Source organism: Phaenicophaeus curvirostris, chromosome 1 (assembly GCF_032191515.1).
Source record: "Phaenicophaeus curvirostris isolate KB17595 chromosome 1, BPBGC_Pcur_1.0, whole genome shotgun sequence".
In the NCBI taxonomy this organism is placed as follows: domain Eukaryota; kingdom Metazoa; phylum Chordata; class Aves; order Cuculiformes; family Cuculidae; genus Phaenicophaeus; species Phaenicophaeus curvirostris.
In genome coordinates this window covers 176,184,934-176,193,078 of record NC_091392.1, presented here as the reverse complement: position 1 = coordinate 176,193,078, position 8,145 = coordinate 176,184,934, and the positions used below count along the sequence as shown (strand labels likewise).

The following is an 8,145-nucleotide window of genomic DNA, read 5'->3' as shown; positions in this document are numbered from 1 at the left end:
CCCCCCCGCCTTCGCCCCCGGGAGCGGCGAGGGCGCTGCGGGAGCCGCCCGGCCGGGAGCCGCTCGGTGAGTGCCGCCGGCCCCACGTCGCTCGCTGCTCTCCGCGCGTCCGAGCCCCGCGGGCGGCTGCGCCCGCTGCCCCGCGGGAGGCGGGGACGGAGGTGGAGGGGCTGGGGGCGGGGAGCGCCCCTGACAACTTTCCGAGGGAGTTGGGGCAGCGCGGGTGCGGGGTGCGGCGAGCCCGCTCGGCCGCCGCGCTTCCCCTGCCCCGCTCCCCGTCCTGTTCGCCCCGCTCTCCCTCCTCCCCGCCGCCCTGGGGCAGCGCCGGCTCCGCGCTGACGGGGCTGGGGGGGCTGTCGGATGGCGCGGGGTGAGGGTAGGTGGGTGTCATCGGAGGCGCGGGGCGGGGGGAGGCGGTTGGACCGCGGGGTGGGGGGGGGGTGGGGGGGATGGTGACTGTTAAGCGCGCGCGCGCGCCCCCTTGCGCGCGGGGCCGTTGCCAGGGTGGGTGCGATGGGAGGCGCGCGCGCGCGCCCCTCTCCGCGTGTGGGGCGGCGGTTGGAATGGGGCGGTTGGAACTGGTGGGGGGGGTTAGCGCGCGCCCTCGCGCGCGGGGCGGTTGGATTTGAGGGGGTTGTTTGAGGGAGAAACATCCCCCTCCCCCCCAACACTTCTCGGCCGCATCTTCCCCTCGCGAATCCAGACCGACCCGGTTTGTATGCCGTTCCCCTGCCCCCTCGCCCCCCCGCTCTGGGAGCTGGGGGGGAACTTGGTTCCCGTCGGGGCCCGGGGAGCGTTACCGCGAGTTCCGCGGCCCCTGCCGGGGCGGAGGAGAAGCCTGTGGAGTGAGTCACGGGCTGGAGCGGCCCGCGGGGTGTTCGTGGCGAAGCCGCGGGGTGGCTCGTTCGACGCGTGGGGGAAAAAGTGGGATAAGAGACACTTGAATTGGTAATCGTGGAATGGTTTGGGTTGGACCTTAAAGAACATCCAGTTCCAACCCCCGCCCAGATACCTAGCTGACTCCAACACCTCCCACCGGACCAGGCTGCCCAAGGCCCCATCCAACCTGGCCTTGAACACCTCCAGGGATGGGGCAGCCACAGCTTCCCTGGGCAACCTGTGCCAGTGCCTCACCACCCTCATCGTGAATTTCTTCCTAATGCCTAGCCTAAATCTTCCCCCTTCCAATTTAAAGCCATTCCCCTTCATCCTGTCGCTAGGAACCCTTGTAAAAAGTCCCTCTGCAGCTTTCTTAAGGCAGAGGCGCTGGTGCAGATCACCCCCTTCGCCCCAGCTTGCTATGGAGCTGCCTTAAAAAAGGAAGGGGGATGTAAATGTTGCATTTTCCTGAAGGAGGACTTGTGGTCAGACTGTCATAGCGAACTGTGGTAGTTATGTGTTTGTCAGCATTTCCATTATAAGTGTAGTTTTTATGTAGTTTACAGCTTGATTATAAAAATATGCACTGCGTTGAAATTTGGTCGATGGCCTCTCCTCCAGAGACATCCTTTAAGCGAATTTTGAAATGGTTCTACTTAGATGTGAAGTGGGAATCCATGGAAAATACTGAGGTCTTTTTTATGTTTCTCTGAAGTTGAAAACTTATCTGCTTATGCACATGGACACATTTACAGCTGTTAGTCTGAAAAAATTTCCCCCCGCTAAGTTTATTAAGTTGGGGAAGACTTTAAAGGCTTGGTGTCTGCAGGCATTGCTCCTTACACGTTGATTAGTGCAGCAGAGACTCTCTGAAGACTTTTCCAAGGTCCCTGCTGCGTTGTGTTAGGACACCCACCTACAGAAGTGACGTGGGGCACTGCGTGGCCACACAGCTCAGACCATCAAGTGCCAGGACAGTCTGAACGACTCAGCACTGCAGACAAGAAGCTGGTGTTAAAATGAAGGTGGGATATGTTAACTGTGCTCTGTGGGATTTTTATGTTTTTTTTTTTTTTTTTTTCAATCCGTGTCTGTTCAATTGCTGCTTCTGAGACAGCGAACAAGCACGGTATTTAGTTGTGTACCTCTGTCCATACGCGTATCTGGATCCTGTGATACACGCCTGCCACCCAGTGGATGCAGCTTATCTCTAAGTATTCTATCTTCTTTTCTACCTCTCTGTCCTGCTGAGCCCTACCTTGTTGATAAGTTTGCAAAGCAAAGTGCTCAAGAGTTGTAAAAATGCCTGGCTCATCTGGCTGCCTGGGGCCTGTGTGCAATAAGGGTGTCTGTTGTGACGCAGTCTGCCAGTGTTCTCCCAGGCCAGCTTTGGTGATGAACCAGAGGTGCTTCCACCAAGGTGTAGCGGCTCTCTGGCTGGCCCGCAGAGAGGTGACGCGAGTGAGGTAGAGGGAAAGGCAGTTCCATGCCTGAGGTGGCGGCTGCAGAGTTAGATTTTGCAGCCCCTGCCTTTCTTGTAGGATTTCTACGTAAAGATCTTCTCACATGGGCTGTTGCTTTTTCTGGATGCTTGACCCGAGTCCCTGGGAACTGGCTTTCAGTTATGCTGAACTCGTTCACCTGGAACAAAAGTCAATGGCTCTTGGCTCTTGATATACAGAGCAGGTTTTGTAGGTTTAAGCATGTTAGAAATACAAATCTTGAGTGTTGGAATTGCTCACTCAGTGTCTGTAGCTTTTTGTGTTAATCTTCCATATTAATTTCTCATCTTTAAAATATACTGGATAACAATATCCTTTATCTTATGGATTACTGTATTGGTGAAAACCATAAAAGAACCTGAGAGAAAAGAAATTATTCCCTCTGTGGTGTGAAAGTTTGTAGTGATGCTCTAGAGGACAAGGGCAAAAAGAGAAATTTTTGTTTTAATTATAGCAAAGCTTCAGTGGGGAAAAATATGTGACCAGGTCATTTGCAATTAGAGATTGATTCCCATGCATATAAGCACTTGAAAATTGTTTTAATTGTCATAGGCCACTTAATTGTAATAAAGCCTAAATTCTGCAGCATTAATCATGGTTTTTAATACTCCTTTTTATGTGTAATTTCCTAGGTTTCTTTCCCTTAAGAGCTGAAAAGCAGATAGGCAGCCTAGGGTAGTGTAATCATTTTGCCATCCTCCATGAGCTGGATTTGTAATGTAGCACCTGGGACGCTGCTGTTGGAGCTCTCAGGATATCCAGTGGTGGCAGCTTATAGCTGTGCTCTGTGTTGCTGCAAAGAGCCATAGAACAGGGAAGAGATAAGCAGGGCTCCTGCTCATGTCCTAAATGCTTAGGGGCCTGCACCAGCCCCTGGGTGGAAAGGCTGGAGCCTGCGGCTGCTCCCTGGGTTAAGCACTGTTTTTCGACTTGCAGCCCAGTCCTGCATGGATACTAGGGGATGAGTTGCTTATTGCTGTGAGGATGGTCTATGTTGTCTGATCAGCATGAGAAACTGAGAATAATGTGAACGTGGCCCAGTGAATAACTACTGAAAATGCACAAAGTGCAATTTGTCTTTGGATATTTGACCAAATGTAGGTGGATTTTTTGTGGGGGCAGCAAAAGGAATACATGCAACACAGTGGCTCCAGCCCTCATGTCAGATTTCAAATCTGTCACCCAGAGCTGGGAGGGCTATTAACCTTCCATTAATCCATTAACCTTCCAACTTTGCCAAAGATTTCTGTTAACATTGAAAGATGGCGTTTTTCCTGGTCTTGTTCTGGAACAGCTAAAGTATTTTGGCTGAGTTCTTTGAATTGCCATCTGCCTCTTCCTGCACCCCTCTCTCAGAGGCAACCTCTACAACACATAGAACAAAATTTCGCTTGCGGCAGACGTTCTACTTGGAAAATTTCAATCCAGTCAAAGTCTGGCCAAGTTACGAGCAGCTGGAAGCAGCATCTTGCTTTCTAAGTGTTCAGCTGCTGCTTAATAGGTGGTGCTACAGGCTTCATCTATACTGATTTCTTTTCAATAGAGAATCAAACTTAAAACTCTTAGACTAATTGGATGAATGCCTTTCCTTACTCACATTATTCATGGTTGTTTTGCTGGCTGAAAAATTGAAAACTTTAAAATGGAGCCTCTAATGACAAGCCAGAGCTTACTCACTCTGAATCTTTCAGAATGACTTAACAATTGTTAAAGACCAATTTACAGTAGAACTAGAGCAAATTGCTTCCCAGCATTTTGAATTGTAGAAAACCACATCTCCTAAATTCCTAAGCTATTCATCAACTGTTCTATTGTAGAAGACTCACCCTATATTGTGTCTCTAGTATATCTATTAACTCTGCAGTGAAGTGTGAGTTTAAAACAATTGTGCCATGGAGTCACTGTGGAATAAATACCACAAACATTGGCAAAGTTGTTTCATAAATCTTTCTTAGTTTGGAGAGGAATTTAGGCGTGCCTTTTGTCTATGGGAGTGCAGCTGTTTCTTGTGGGGTCCCTTGGGGGCTGGATCCTGATGTAAGGCTGTTTAAATATCATTATATTCACAGTTTTTGGAAGATACCTCATCATTACCAGCAGATGAGGTGCAGTTTTGTGTGTGTGTGGAACGAGTTACTAGTACGGATTATTCCAAACTGCTTTTTAAAATGGTTAGCATCCAGCAAAGGGCATTTTTCATGCAGCCAGATACAAAGGAACCAGGAATGCAGTTATACCACCAGGATAGGAAACCGTCTTAAAACTGGTAATTTGAAAGAAGGCTTAAGAATTTGTGCAGAGAATCATCTCAACAGGCATTTTCATTGTAATGCTGTGACTGAAGTGTGGTCTTTGGCTGTATAGCAATATAAGTAGTGCACAGAAATAGGAAAGTACGTGGCATTAGTAAGATCATGGGAATTCTGTGTCTGGTTTTGCTTCTCACACGTGAGGAAGGGTTAGTGAAATATTAGTAAAAGCACAGTGACTAAAGAGATACAGGGTTTGGAAACCAAGCTTCACAGTGAAGGGTGTACAGAGTTTATTCAGCTCCGAAGAGACAGAGAGGGGAAATGATGCCTGTATGTATCGTTTGTAGGTATAAAGAAAATACGTGATATGTGATCCTACTGAGACAATCAGTATCCGGGAGCTGCAGTTGGACATGTTGTACCTTGAAATAATAAGTAGCAGTGGTGTCAATAATGCACTGTAATGGATTTGCTATTGCTGGGAGTATTTAGAGTGAGATGAGGTTTCCTTCTCAAAGGTGTGTTTTGGTGGAGGACATTTCCAGTGTGTAGAAGGAGGAAGGACTATGCTCTGTTAGCCTACATTCTTCCCTGGAATGGGAAAACCAGATTATTTGTAGTGCTTTCAGGGTACTGTAGCACAAGTTGCTACCTTGGACAAGATCATAATAAAACGTCATGCTTCAGGATGCTGCTGGTTTTCTCTTGAGTCAGGAAGACCATTTTTTCTTGGTGCCTAATTTGACTTTTGGGATAATGATTAATTTCTTTATGCTATTCACTTTCCTCCTGAGCATCAACATCTGGTGGCAGCTGCAGACGAGGTATCGCGTACTCCCCTTCCTCACTTACTTCTTTCTATCAGTACAGACATGTTCCCGCATTGGTGTGCTGTCTTTCTTTGCTCAGGATACTGACAGCTGTATTCAGAGTTGAAGAAACTTCCCCTGCCATTAGATAGGCAAGGATGGTGCTCACCATTGAGTCAGCTGCTGAGGACTCACGGCACCTCCAAGCACTCTCTTCCCTTCACCACTTGCTGTCTTTTGCACACGCCTCCCCTTTCACAGATCTCCTGCTGCAAGCAGACACCAGAGGCACATGGCTGGCTGCTCAAGTCAAGTTGAAGCACTGCCTGCAGTGCTCCTTCTCAGGCAGCTTCACAGTAAAGCTGAAGGTTTAATTTGGCGTGGGAGTTGCACTTGAGCCTACATAGTTATGAGATGATGTTTTATAATTCCATAGTTCATTCTTTTTAATATAACTAACAGATGTATTTTTTTTTCTGGCATGTGAACTAGAATAAATATACTTCAAGTGTTAAACTATTTCTTTCTGTAGAAAATTTATTTTATTCCACCTGCTTTAGGGTACATGATACACAACAGAATGCCAAGATCTGATGTTCAGTATTTCACATGGTGGTTTTCATTTGGGATTTTTCATTCGCGCTTTAAAATATCCTATGAATGTTTTAAGATAACAAACTGCATTTTCTATTCAACATCACGTTACTGGAAGTTTTCCTGTTGAAAAGAACTGAAACTTGAGGAGCCTAAGTTCTCATAAATCTGTGTCTCTAGACTTCTCAAAAACATGCATACAAGCATTTCCAGTTACTTGGAAATGCCTAAGCGCTAAAGTACTCCTCTCAAAGATGATTTCTAAAAACACTTTCCTCAGCTGTCTGAGAAAAGAAATGAGTGTACAGCCTTCTACAGTTTGGCCCACGTGCTTATCACTATGTTCATTGGAGTTAATGATAATGCGCTATTGATTTCTAGGAGATATAAGATCCAACTCGATAATGAAGGACAAATCAGATTGGATGTTTTCAGTTTTTAAGAGCTCTAGTTGGGTTATTTAATAAATGTCTTCTCAAAAAATGGCAAAATCAGAGTCATGGTAAATTTTAATCCCATTTTAATGTTCCAGTAGTTGGATAAAACTTGATTTGATATGGAGATAATAATGAATATCGAGATAATAATGAATGTCTGTCTTGGAAGTGTAGTCATGGGTTATAGCAGTAATTTATCCAGATAGATACACTGCCTCAGAAAAATAACTTCCATGCAAGTTGGCTTTCAGGCCTCTCTTGCACAGTACTTTTCCTTGCTCTCCCTGCACGTCTGCCCTTGCACGTGCACAGGAGAGAAATACCTAAGAGCCAGACGGCACTGTCTCCTGAAGTGGCTGACCTCTAATCAGTATGGATCCTGGCTGCAGACAGTCACCTTCTAAGTCAAATGCTGAGCTTGAAGGACAGCTGTGCAGGCAAAGGTGCTGGCTTTTTCATGCTGTCACTGGAAGCGGCGGTTTGCATGGGCATCCTGGGGATGAACAGGTCTGTGGCGTGTGTAAGAAGTACAAGGTGTGCTGGGTCTCCATGGCTGCGATGGCTGCCGCTCTTCTCTGTTGGTCACCCCTCAGCAGCTTGTCACTTATCTTCTGCTGGCATTTACTGCCACACCCCAGTCTGCCAGCTGAACCTAGGAACCCTTCTGTTTCTGCCAAAATCATTTTTTCTTAACTTAGAGGGTTTAAACAGTGCATTTGTTTCAGTCAAAATTGACTGGGGAGCTTGGGTGGCAAAGCTGAGGCAGATTCTCTGCTGAGAAGCTGCTGCAGTGTAGGTTGAGGAAGTTGCTGGTGTGCTGGTGGAGATAGTGGAAATGGGATGTGTTCGCAGCCTGTTGAACTGTGAATCGCCAGCCTTGTGACGGCAGACTTGTGCCAGCATTTTTAATTTATGTTTCCTTCTGGGAGAGGGGAATTATACCCATGTGTAAGCGTGTGCAGAGAACAGGTCCGGCAGCACCTGCTTGCTTCCTCTGAAGTAGTGGTGAGCTTTCTTCTTAGATCTTTGAGTATCTGTCTGCTCTGTGCAGCTGTCTTTCACTGGATGCCTTTTCAAATTAAACTGTCATCTTGAGCCATCCAAAACAAAGTGTTAGGTTTTTTTTAGGTTTTCCTAGTTGAACAAATTTTATGGGTTAGTAAATTTAGGATTTGTAAAAAAATTTACTATGGCTTTTTCAAATTCAGTTTTCAGATGTTAATGTTGCAGCAGAGTAATACTTTTCAACCATTACAGGTGTAATATTTTCATGAATGAATAATTGGCTTCTGACCATAAGAAAGTTGCAGCCAAGATGGTGAGAGCCAGAAATATACTTTTACATACTTGGCAAGTGACCATTTTCCAGGACACATCTATTATTGTTAAATATTTTTCAGTGCCTTGTGATCAAATTTGCTGATATACTTCTATCATTTTTGTAGTCTTTCAGGCAAGGAGGGGGTGATTGCATTGTTATGTACCTCAGTTGCTGTGAATTATTGTAAATACATTACCTAAAGTCTGATCTAGCTACTTACTTTGGCCCTGGAAGTAGTTTCTGGGGCAGACTAAAGCAGAGGTCAGGCAGCTGAATGGTCAGAGCATGGTTTCAGGATGTTGTTTGTTTAAGAGGTCTCTGTATTTTTTCTGTGAGAAAACCAATACATTA

At 46.4% G+C, this 8,145-nt stretch overlaps 1 protein-coding gene across 2 annotated transcripts in view; it reads left to right on the top strand.

Moving 5' to 3' along the window:
* Nucleotides 1-2: 2 nt before the first annotated feature.
* Nucleotides 3-8,145, top strand: part of ELF1 (E74 like ETS transcription factor 1) — an 86,291-nt gene continuing 78,148 nt past the window's right edge. Inside the window, exon 1 of one of the 2 annotated variants that reach the window (XM_069880790.1) lies at nt 3-66. The gene's annotated coding sequence lies outside the window, so the exon portion shown is untranslated. Of the gene's footprint in view, nt 67-1,982; nt 2,094-8,145 lie in introns of those variants that run through there. The other variant, XM_069880828.1, reaches the window with a different exon arrangement.